The 12,974-nt window shown below is 44.5% G+C and overlaps 1 long non-coding RNA gene across 1 annotated transcript in view; it reads right to left on the minus strand.

Annotated features, from left to right (window-relative positions):
- Positions 1-12,974, minus strand: part of LOC123609209 — a 37,497-nt gene that overhangs the window by 5,634 nt on the left and 18,889 nt on the right. The window contains exon 2 of the long non-coding RNA XR_006717674.1: positions 8,550-8,655. This is a non-coding gene — a long non-coding RNA (uncharacterized LOC123609209). The remainder of the gene's footprint in view (positions 1-8,549; positions 8,656-12,974) is intronic.

Below are 12,974 nucleotides of genomic sequence, written 5' to 3' on the forward strand. Positions count from 1 at the left end.
ACAGACCCATGTTAGGGAGTCCAGATTTAAAATGTCATTGTAAGGCTTTATGGTCGGACCATAAAACAAAACAGATTTATGATATAAATAAAATACAGCTCCTTTTCTTAGAGCTTGCTCACAAAAACTCTCTCTCATTCTTTTTTTTTTTTTTTTTTTTTATCCTGGGTACTCTACTCCTCTTTGGGGCCATGCCCTCTGTCGGAAAGGAAACCGTGTCAACCAGCCACCCTTTGGGAGAAAAGCAATGGCCTGCTTGTTGGCTCCTCTTTTTTTTTTTTCTGTTGGGGTCATCTTAATTGGTCCCAAGCTGATTTGGAGAGAGAAAGCCTGGGATTCTCACCTGGAGAGCTGACTTCCATTGTGACCGAAGAGCTGGGAAATGCTCGGGGGAGGGAAAATGCCTCCCCTCCTTGCGGAGAAGAACCCTCCTTTAACACACTCACCCAGTGCAAGGAACACGTGCAGGAGCAGGACATTTGTCGTGCAAATCAAAGCACAGAAGCTGCTACCAGCTGCCCCTTCGCTTCGCTCGATCCGTTTTTGGTTCAGCTAATTGAATTTCCCTTTGATATTCTCCATCCCCATTTCAGGCTGGCAGAGAGCAGTGCCATTGGCGGCACAGTTCCATGTATGAATTGGCTGCCGGACCCGCTGCAGTCAACTCCTTCTTGAACTCTCTGTGTGCTAGTTCAGAGAGCACCCTTCTACCATCATCCCACCATGGCACTTCCAAATGGCTGGATATAATTGGGTTCAGAGGAGTTCAAAGCCATGCTCCAGCATCCTTGTATCAAAGCTCATTGAACAACAGGGGAACCGTGCACTGAAATGCAGGCATGGGGTGAGGAGAGTTATTAGTGGAATACATTCAAATCTGTCACGCTAGATTCCTGGGTACACAACTGGGTTTTGGTTCAGCTTTTAAGAGTTCAGGTGTGGTCCCCAGGAGATGGCTCCTATAATCGCTGTAAAAATATCTCATTTGTACTAATGCACTTTGCCTATTTCATAGCAGATCCTTGTGAGACTAATTTACATTTTTTTTTAAATGTCAAGGCGTTCTCCAGAGATTGTTCATTCATTATATTTATTTTCTTGGACGTGATTTTAACAAACCTTCCCCCGAAGAGCTTGCGGCTATTAACTGGGCTGAACGGTGGCTCAAAGGAGAGTTAAAAGCGAATGGTCTAAGGGAAAGGATTGGGCCACAGCACCCCAAGGGTATTCATCTGCCCCCAAACTCATTTCATTGATTCTTCGTTCACAGGCCATGAACAAGAAGAGAAAGAGGAAAAGCCTGCTATCATTCAGTGGGATGGTAGATTCCAACCACTGCTAAAAGCGAAATTCTGCCGCTTTCTGGTGTTAGTGGGGAGCACTTTAGGACTTTAAGAACAGTAATCATGTTAAAGTGATATCCGGTGATCCAGGAAGGGCATGATGGGGAACATGAATTTTATGGGTGTCAGATGCCTGCAAGATAGTCCTCCTTTACTTAGAGCATCTTCTCAAACTCCGTCATGGTGATAGCCCCGGCCAACCATACTTTCCAGAATGCATATTGCCCACCTCCCACAGTTAGCACCAGGGACGCCTATGATCAAGGTGACCCTAAATATCTCCTTGAAAAGGTTCTTGTCCAATGCAACATGGACAAACGTGGACTAATGGAGGAAGAGCTTCTTTAACACAACTGACAGAGGCTATCCGTCCCCCCATTCAAATACTTCCAAGGCCGGGAAGTCCCCCTTCTCCTAAGGCAACTGCGTTCTCTTTGGTAACAATCTGAATTATTAAAAAATTCTCCCCTCACGGTACTTAATCTGCACCCAGGATTTTCACTGTTTAAGTGGATCTTTTGGAACACTAGACAATTATTTACTCTCATTCTCACAAAAATAGGTCTTCCACTGAAAGAAATAAATTTTTATTGCTCATTCACCATTCTCGTAGTTCATAAATATTTATTGGGTCCTAGGACATGGCAGGTCTGGGCTGGATGCTGGGGACTTGATGGTGTCCCTCTTCCTACAGCACTCAGCATCTGGTGAGAGCTACAATAATGCCAAATGCCACCATTCCCTTAATTCACTTCTCTCTAGATAAAATGTTTCATGTCATCTACTCCCTTCTAAATAAAGATGGCAGCCTCTCATCCACCCTCTGTCGCCTCTTATGCTGAAGTTCTTGACTTGTGCTACCTAGAGATGAACAGAGATCTTCACCTTCTGTCCCAATGTTTTCTGTTCTGGGGTTTCAGCCCAATCCAGCATTCATGGGATCCACTGTTGTCTAAGATTTGGTTTACGTTGACCAAAAAAAAAAAAAAAAAAAAAAAAAAACCCTTTCTATCTTGTTCCAAAAGATAGGGGAGGTGGGGGTACATTTACCTAAGCAGTTTCAAAGCAGGCTTAGCACAAAAGGAAATAATACAAGTCATAAAATTGTCGGGAGCCCCCCTCTTGCCCCCTCTCCTCCTGGGGTCCATACTGATTGTGCCTCTCAGTTGAGGTCATAGAGTCAACGTCTCCATCTTCCCTGATCTTTTCAGAAATTTTTCTGTTGTCACTTCAGAGTGACCTTCCCCGACCGCCTCATCCAAAACAGGATGCATCTATTCTTAGCATCTATTCTTTCTCTTACTTTGCTTTATTTCCCCCTGATACTTGTAACTAACTAAAATTATGTTATTTAGCACTTGTTTGTTTATCTATCCATTCCATCACCTCCAATAGAGCTCAGTTGCAGGAGGCCAGCAACTCAGTTTTGCTCAACACAGAATCTCTAATACCCAAAAGAGTGTCTCGTATCCTGGGTACAACAGCGATGTTTCCCAGATGGTGGAATGGATGGATGAACATGTTAAATGGAGGAAGAAATACCTGCTCAATCTCATCTGATTGGGTCTGGGTCTGACGATACCCAGCTGCCTGCCCAGCTCTATGTTTTAAGTATAACTAAAACACTATTTTACTCCTGCTGTGCCCCATAAGGGCAGGAAAAGGTTGCAATGAAGCCTCACTCGACATCTGTGGGGAAAACAATGTCCATTGAAAGATTCCACAGATTCCCAGGGCCGCCTCAAGCTCCAAGCTCCTTCTTCCACTGAACCAGTGTAGTGCTTAGATAATCTCAGTCTTGGAATTCAATTTTCTCACATTTTCACAGACAGCTAATCACATGCAGCACCAGGGAGAAGTCTGAAAAGCCAAATAGGCAAAAAAAGGAAAAAAAAAAAATCAAAACAAAGCAAAACAAAAAAACAAAAACAACAAGAAAACCAAACCAACCAACCAACCAACAAAAAAACAGCCCCCACACATAACATAAAATACCCTGATTCCTCAGTTGCCCTGCCATGTGACTTAGCTCCTCTTTTTCTCTCCATCCAGTTCTCATTTTACAACTCTCCCCCACCCTCTCAGGAGCAAATAAAGAATTCTGCTTTCTCATGCAGAACAATTAGTCAGTCTCCACCGTCCGCCTCCAAACTCAGCTTCGGCCCTCTCTGTGTACTTGCAAAGGCCAATCAAAAAGTTAGTCATTGATCACCATCATCTCGTCCTCATTGTCCAAGGCAGAATTCTAAAGGTGCCCTCCCCAAGATTCCTGTCCCCTGGCTATTGAAACAAAAGCTGATGGAGTCACTGCTGGGAAGATTTTGCAGATAGTTGAAGCCCCCCAGTCAATTGACCTTAAAACGCAGAGATTATCGAGGTGGGCTTGATTCAGTCAGGCAATCCTTTCAATAGCAGAGAGTATTCTCTAGCTAGTAGCAGGAGAAGTCAGAGAGATGCAAAGCATAGGGAGATGTGACCTACTGTCACTGGCTTGAGGATGGGGTCACCCACATGAGAAGGTGAAATTCAGTGGCCTTGAGTTGACAGAGGCCTCCGCCTAACAGCAGGCAGGAAATCAGAGAAATCTGTCTTTCAAGCACAGAAAACTAAATTTGGCCAAAACCTGATTGAGGTTGAAAAGGGATTCTTCCCTCGAAGCTCCAGAGAAAAGCCCAGGCTGGCCAACACCTTGATTCCAGCCTGGCAAAACCCTACACAGAGAACCCATCTGAGCCTGCCAGATTTATGACCCACAGAACTGTGAGTAATACATTTGCGTTGCCTGAAGTTGGTACATTTGTGGTAATTTGTGACACAGCAATAGTAAATTAACACAATCACCATCACTTCCATCTCTGGTTATACCCCATGCCCTTTGCTAAGCACTCCGCGTAATTATCGCATCTAATCCTGGCACCAACCACTGCTTGGATGATACGAATATCCTTATTTTATAGGCCACAGAGGCCTTTAGAGGGCAGGAATCTAGATGTGCATGTGTAAATGGTAGAACCATAATTCAAATCCAAGCAGCCAAGGCTCTTAACCAATATGGGTTTCTGCCTCCTTAAATTACCACACGTCAGGTTCCACTCTGTGACTTCTACATACAGCTCTGGCTTCCTCCTTCCCGGATCCTCACTGGGAAGTATTCTTTCTTTCTTCCAATTACCTAATTGGATCATGACCTTTTTCAGATGAACGGCTGCCTGGTGCCTCGACCCCTAAGACCTTTGCGCACAGTGAACTAGAACAGAAGAAAATATGTCTTGGTGAAGGCAACATCATTTGGGGGGCAACACACGTTTCCATGCGTTACCCAAAGGCCAGCTTGCACGTCTGCTGTTTTGCAGGGGGGACCTCATCACAAGGATTTGGACATCCTGGCACATGTCGGTGATATCCAGATCATGGGCTCACATGAAACTTGAGCTCCACTAGAAACTTGACCTTCAAAGTGCAGACCAGACCTCAGGATGAGTTGCTCATGTGGTAACCCAGAATACCAGTTCCTGAGAACGTGTGCGTGTGCACGTGTTGTTGCTCAGTAGGGAGACACTATTGGTTCCTAAACGTTTTCTGTGTCCTAAGTTTCACAGGTTGCACATGGCCTTCGTATTGGGCTGTGACGTCTCGATCTGAAGCTAACCAGAAAGGCCAAGTCCAAAGGGAATTTAAAAGATACACTACATTGTCCCATGAGAATAATAAGTCCCTCGGCTTTTAGAGAGTGAGGGACCCAGAAAGGAAGATACTCCATGGAAAATATGTAAGATTTTAAGATTACAGCAGAATTTTTCTTTTTTTTAAATTGTTTTTCAATATTTATTTTTGAAAGACAGAGAGAGACAGAGTGTGAGTAGCGAAGGGGCAGAGAGAGAGAGGGAGACACAGAATTCAAAGCAGGCTCCAGGCTCTGAGCTGTCAGCACAGAGCCTGACGCGGGGCTCGAACCCACGAACTGTGAGATCATGACCTGGGCTGAAGTCGGACGCCCAACCGACTGAGCCACCCAGGCGCCCCTATAGCAGAATTTTTCAAAGAGAAATGTATCATAGTAAAAAAAAAAATACCCTTGTAACATTAGATGTTCCATACTCTTCCTTGATTCAAACAAACTAAAAAAAAATCATGCTGTTTCTTGGAAGCAAGATGGCCCTCTGAGCAGAGATAGGGCAAATGCAAATAAGTTTTGGTTCCAAATAAGTTTGGAACTCTAGGCTACCCCTGCCATTATCATGCTTCCTATCAGGGTAAATATGGAGTCAATGTCTTTCAGAAGTAGAGCTAATGAAGGAGAGAAAAGTATTTCCCTTTGGACTTTGGTGGAACTCCAAAAGAATCCTATTACTTCAGGAACATTCCAGACTTAGGGTCACTGCTCCAAATTTAGATCTGATCCTCAAGAATCTTATAAACCCTGTAGCTGAAGGAAAAATATGTTGGAGGGAGACAGAGGGGATTCATTTCAGTTACACATGGTAAAAAATATCCACCAATGGTGGGGACAACAGTCGATGCTGTCAAAGGTGTATGTATGAGTGAGAGGTTCTGGGTAGGGTGCTGCGTCAAGGCCAAGCAGTTAGAAAAAAAGTATCAGGGGGAAAGTTTGTGGCAGAAGTTGAGGCACAAATGATCTCACGGAAGACTGTGCATCTCTCTAGCCTGGATTTCCAGACCCAGATTACAGTTGATTCTTTTATATCCCCCAGCTCGAAGAAGTATTGTAAATAGCATGAATAACAAGTCATTCTTAACTCCTCTTAGAACCTAGTAAAAGTTACATGGAGGGAAATACAACATAATGTTAAAAGCAAAGCTGTGATACCAGTTACAGCTGGATTCAAAGGTTGACTTCACCAAATTATGTAAATCAGCACAAGTTATTTAACTTTTATGCATCTGCCCTTCTGTTTTCTATATCATGGAAATAAGAGTGACGTAAGACCGAAATGAGATCACCTATATAATATGATGCTTGGCACGGTGGTTGCACTTAGAGGAAACTGAATTAAGTGTTGGCTATTATCAAGTGAAAACAGAATAGTCCCCGACAGTAAGAAAATATGTAGAGAATTAGCAAGTCTCGCATGGGTCACGTACATGTAACACATTAAAAGTGAATAAGAAATATGAGACGATCACTAGGTTGTGATAAGATGAAGGAAATATGACAGAATGGATCAGAGGAAGGAGAAAAAGAGAAAAAAAAAGAGTCACCCTCAAGATCTTAAGAAAGATCTCCCATCGATGTCCAGGTTACCCTTTCCCGATTTCCAAGAAATAAGAAACAGAACTGACGGTTGGACATTGCTGTTTTCCGTTGTGATATCCCTGTTTTCAGCTGCGATCACTGCTGGTCACGAGCAGATGTGACTACTCCAAAATAGTACTCAGCGCTGTGCCACCGCAGCTCAGTTCCCTTTTGCAACGAGGTTGCTTCTCTTAACCTTCTATTTTTTTCCCAGGACTAGGAGCCAGGTAGGAGTCGTGAGGCGAAAGCCTACACCAGAGTATCCTCGTCTATTTCAGAGACTTGTATTAACAGGCATCTAGAACAACCTCCCCTCCAGGCAACGCTGGTTAGAGAGAAACGGTGGATTAAAACCAAAACAGGCCACGAGAACTAGAAAGATGCGAATCGTAAGACTAGGAATATAGAAAAATGAAAACTTTTGGTAGACACAGATGCGAGAAGGCAATGCAGAGTAAGTCTTCAGAAGGCGAGGCTGACGTCGACAACCGCGAGTTTAACAGGAACCAAAGGTGCAAAGCAAGATCATCCAGAGATAGAGACACCCAGCAAATAAAAATACAGGCTGCCCAGTTAAATTGGAAGAACTGAAAATGATTTCTTACTATAAATGTCCTGTGCAAAGTCGGGGACATACTTATACTAAAAAGATACGTGTGGTTTATCCGGAATTTAAATGTAACTGGGTGTCCTTTGTTTTACCGGCAACCCCATAGGAAGCACTTGTGAATTCATGAGCCATTAGGTCGTGTGTGGTGAAACCAGATCCGTGTCAGTGAAATGTTAGAAAAGGCAATGGATTGGGAGGGAGCTGCAGGGACCGGGGGGAACGTGAGAAGGGTGATGGTTGGAGATGCCAAGAGCAGGACAGAGCAGATATCGGCACCAGGGATGTGAATTAAGTAAAAATCAAGAGTCGGGAAAGGAACAGAGAGAACAGGGGCTGCTTATCCTAAAGAGAAGCAGTGTAGTTCATCCTAAGCCAGCCACCGGGGCCCAGTGTCAGGGATTTCCTTTTATAATTCTGGGGCTTTCTACCCCGATTCTTCGTAGATGTCTCCTTTCCTCTCCTCCTGAAAGGAAACTGAGACCTTAATATTTAGATGAAGAGTTATCCCGACCAGTAAGCTTTTCTACTTCCCACTGGGGGAGGCAGTCTTTCTTGATATGGATAGGCCAGGCCACCATTTACACCATTTATCTTTAATTCAGTAAAGATCATCGGATGCCTACTTTGTGTCAGACACTATTCTGGATGCCAGATATGTCAGCCAAGTGTATTTTCATCTCAGCCCCAACTTCCTTGCATTCACTAGGGGTGCTTCTTAAGAATGCAGATTCCTCGGCCCCTCACCACCTCTCATTGCCTCCACAAGCGTCTGGGAATCTGCACTTCCATACTTTTAGAATCAGTGGCCTACCAACCGGTTAATACAAATACATACGCTGGTGCCCTCGACTGGTGAGAAATCTGTAGGAGAAACAACATGCAGACACTGATCCCTGGAAAACGAGATGTAGTCAGGCCGGCACCGGGTGACGTTGAAAGCCTTGTCCAAGCCACGTGGCGGGTAAATGGCTGAGAAGAGACTCGCGTCAAAGTGTTCCATTTCACAGTACAGCTAGCTCTCGCTCCACTGTGATATGCTCCCTTCTAGACCCCATGACTCAAAATAGGGCTTCTGTGAGGCTCCCAAGCCACCGCGATGATGCAGCGTTATAACAATGGGGTTTCATCGTGACCAGAGGAAGGGGCAGATATTGAAACTCATGGCCTAGTAAAGTCAGTAAAAACTTCCTCTCTGTTCTCGGTTGCCTGTAAGTTTGCTTCGATGCTTCGATGTACCTCCACTTTTAAGGCTCATGAGACTTAGCTGCCAACAGAAGGTGCTCTTGATTCACAGAGAGAAGCTTTGCTCTTCAGTGTGTGTCACAGAGCCACTCTGACGCACCTCCGTGCAGTTCGTGGACCCAAAGCCACGCTCCCTTCGGTAACACCTGCCTCCTGAGACCCTTAAAGCTCTCAACTGGCAACAGTGGCTTGTTCCCACAGTGCCTCTGTGAAATAAGAAGGGGGAGGGGAGATGGTTTTATTCCCATTTTCCAGGTAGAAAAACCAAGGGGAGATTTCTTTTCAAGGCTCTAAAGGTAAAATTAGACAAAATTTAAGCACAAACACCTACCTCATTGCTTACTCCAACAGCTCATATGATAGCCTTTCCTCATTTCCATCTATCTACTCCCTGTAGGGAATATATCATACCTCCTTGTCTTTCCCACGACAGCTCCCAGATCAAGATGGCAGGAGAAGTCTACAGCTAAGAGATTCAGAAGGGAGTTAGAATGAAGAATGTTCTCATATCCATTCAATGGTCTGCGACTTCCGGGGACCCATTAGAAACACCACCTACGATTCATCTCATCTCTGCGATAGCCTTCCAGAAGAAATATCTCTGGTATCTCCTGTCCCATCTTGTGGAAGAAGCAACGGAAACTCAGACAGGCAGGTGACAAGTTTGCGATCCAGGAGGTGTTAAGTGGCAGGGCGGAGAAGACCAGCTCACCTCCTCGATCCCAGGCCGGGAGCGCCTGCCCCTGAAATGAACTTCATAAGCGGCTCTGCTGAGAGTTTCTGCATTTGAAGGTCTTTCTCTGTTTCACGTCTCTGTTACACGGCGGTGACGCTTCTTTTATAAAAGAACATTTGCCCCAACCTTGCCAAAAGCTTTGCAGAATGCATTTTGGGGGCGGTTGGGGGGGGGGGTTGAAATTCAAAATTTACCAAGTCTGACAGCTATGAATAAAAGTACAAGGGGTCATAGCTGAATGGGAAAATGAAAAATAGCATACCAGATAAGCTTAAATTATTATCAACTTGGATTATTATAGCTTCCTCAGTTTTTTTATAAGTAGAGTCTTTTTTAACTCATAAGAAATATTCATATATATATATACATACATATACATATATATATATATATATATATATATATATATATATATAGACACTCCCTCATAATAAACACAGAAGCACACTGTTCCCAGAATCTTTGGCTTGGCTAAAATATGATGATATTCTTAGTTCTTGGTATGGGGGAAAAAGCCTCTGAACACTCCAGGCTTTTTATAGCTCTGGCTCAGGGACAGCATTTGCTACAGTTAGCAGCCCTGGAAAGAAAGGAGCCAAATAATGCTAATGGGGCAAACAGAATGTAATTGCTTATGTGTGCTGGTTATATCCTGAAACAAATTGTTTCTTAATGCTGAGGTCAGACAGGGTTTAATTAGGAGAAATACAATTGGTGTAAAATTTTGCAGCACGCTGCTTGTTTGGTGTCATGCCAAGTCAACATCTAGTCTCTCCAAATGGAAATTTTCATTAGAGGCCATTGGCAGCCCTAGTTAGGCTGAGTTTCAACTTTTCCAAGTCTCCTGGTAACGTAAACCTGAAACTCAGCATATCTCTTGCCTAATAAAGGGCTGTCCCCCTTGCATTTACAAACACTCGAACATGTGCGCACTTTCTCCGTCTCTCACGAACCCAGCTGCCCCCGTCCCCCCGCCCCTCCCCCCGCTGGCAAAATGCACACTTCCCATGGGAGCTAGATGAACTGAAGCAATCCTCCTCTTCTCTTGTGCCTGTTCCCTCTTTCCATATCCCCACGTTAATAATAATCTTCGGTCAGCATATTATTGCCTGAAAAATATTTTCACATGCATCAACTCACCTAACCTGACCAATAAATCTCAGAGGTGAGCGGTTTTTATATTTATAGGTGGGAAATGCATTGAAGGTCACATCGATGGTTGGCTAAGAATAGATCTCAAACCTCTTGATTTGGGTCCTGGGCTTGACGAAGCCGCAGAATTCTGCACGTGCGCACGCACGCACACACACACAAACACGCACACGCACACGGAACAGAAGATACGCTGAAAAATCTGCGTTTGTTCACATCCGTGAAGCGTGCACAAAGCCACCTGTTTGTTACTTCCTCTTTCCTTCATTTGGTACAATATCTGTGAAGAAGTAAGAGTGAAAGTTGCTATTATGCAAAGCTGCACAAATTTCCCCAAGATTTTGCAAACACCCTTTATTGGATGTGACCCTTTTGCTGCCTCTCCTTCCATACCTGTCTTTTCACACTCTCAAAGACCTCCGTTGATGCCTGCGGCAGTAATACTGCTATTTACATTAATTTTAAGAGCCTACATCTTCACACCTTCAAGGATAAGGTTTTATCGGTGTTTCTAATACAAATCCCGTGTCTCAAAAGTGTTTAATTTATTTGGAAAATTCTGCGTCTAGGCTGCTATTGTTTCTCTCCCTTCCTCTTTTTATCCCTTCCAGCTGAAGGCAGTTTTCATTACAGTGACAAAGACCCCACTATGTTAAAGAAAATTGCACAGAGAGACCCCAAAAATCCATCTACCCAACAAAAATCTAAGTCATTTTCCCCTGCAGTATCATATCAGCAGTAACCGTCATGGGTTTAAAGACATATGGGACCAAGTCTTCATTTTTATATGTGGTTCCTATTTGCTGAGACACGGGCTCCTTGAGAGTTGAGCGACATTTCATTTAGGTGCTGGGCCTCTGGGCCCGTGCTAATGTGCCCGGTTAGGGTCAAGGTAAAGCTTTGCACAGGGCAAGCAATTACTAAGCAATCCTTACTCTTCAGCCCCGCTGGGGCCAGAAAGCCATGGGCGATCCCACTGGAAGGGGGAGTTTTCTCAGCTGCCTAGGACTCAGTCCTAGAGCAGGTTAGAGACTGGAAGTTATTGAAACTCTTCCATCATGTGAGGTCCAGCCCAGGCTTCTCGTGAATCTTCCTCTCCACTGGCCAGCTACACTTGGCCTTAGACCACGGACGCTCCTCTTTTACACTGGGCTTACACCACCGATGAAAAGTCCCCTTAAATTGTTTTCTACATGATTTAAGTTTCTCGCCTTTCTACATTTTCCTATATTAGCATTAGTCCAGTCAGTTCTCCCGTAATGCTCGTTTCCGAAGTTGTACATTTGTTTCAGGGCAACTGATGAACTAGGAGAACCGACTATGAATTACACACTTGCTGCTGCTGAGTTTTTGTCCTTGAGAAACAGAAAACTGCCTCCAGCTGAGCGGAGCTCTTTGGGAATTCGTATACACACACCTCAAACATCTACCAGTTGCCCTGTTTCGCCACGTGTGCCGTCGTACAAAGCTACGTTTTGGTCGTTCTTCTAGATCTGTGAACTTTTCTATTCACACCACACACACACACACGCGCGCGCGCGCGCACGCACGTACAGACGACCAAATGAATACGAAAGCACACACTCATTCAACATCCCAAGCCTGTCTATGTGTCCTGGATCAAAACGCCAAGCAGTCCATGTAAAAAGGAAAGCACTATCTGTATACAAAGACTGGAAGTGGAAACTGCTAAACCCTACAGAAGAGCTCCTGTTGGTGTTCGCAGAGGCTGGTTGAGCGATTTCAAACAGCGCTATGGTTTTCAAATCCAAAACAGAGTTTCCAGGTAATACAGAAGTTAATTAAAGAAAAAGGCTACACGCTGCCTCAAAGGTTCAGTTCTGATGAAACAGGGACCTGTTACGAATGCACGCCTTGGAAGAACCTTTATCTTAAAGGCAGAGAAAAGTATGCCCCGGGATGTAAGTCTGCAGAAGGTCACTGCGCTGTGAAGTTCGGGTGCCGGCACTGAACCGCACCCCGCCCCCCTTCCAATCCAGCCTCCCCGCTTTCCTCGTGATTTCAGGTAAGCCTCTTTTCACTGCCTCGCAATGCATCACGTGCAAAGCCCACTTATCGAGCTGCTAGCTTTTTTTCAGGGCAAAATGCCATGTTTGCCACCAGCGTTTAACACTCGTGAACTGTGCTCTTTTGCTCTCGATGCATCACCAAAAAAGGTTTTGAATGCGATGCCCCAATCTGATTTTTTCCACAATCCCTACAGGTGTTGTTGTGCAGTTTTGTACGGCCTCGTGATCTTTCAGGGACACGCATGTCCATTATAGTAAAAGTGACATACTTGCTTATTGTCTGGACACGGCAATGGTCTTCAAATATTTGAAATAGCCTGGGTTAGGGATTTCAGATCGAACGTGCCCAGAACGAAATTATTAGTTCTGATTATTTCCGCATAGTCTGCGACATCCACAGCTCTTTTCATCTAAGTGAAGAGATGTCTCCATCCTTCCACTGGCCCAGCCTAAAAGCTCAAGAGTTACTTCTGAATCCTCTCTTCATCTCACCCCACATCCAATTGGCTTTATCTTCAGACACTATCCCTTGTCAACATCCCCACTGCTTCTAAGTCACTGGGTTATTCTCGTAGCCCCTGTATTTGTCTCCTTCCGCCACTTTTTC

Source organism: Leopardus geoffroyi, chromosome B2 (genome assembly GCF_018350155.1).
Source record: "Leopardus geoffroyi isolate Oge1 chromosome B2, O.geoffroyi_Oge1_pat1.0, whole genome shotgun sequence".
Lineage (NCBI taxonomy): Eukaryota > Metazoa > Chordata > Mammalia > Carnivora > Felidae > Leopardus > Leopardus geoffroyi.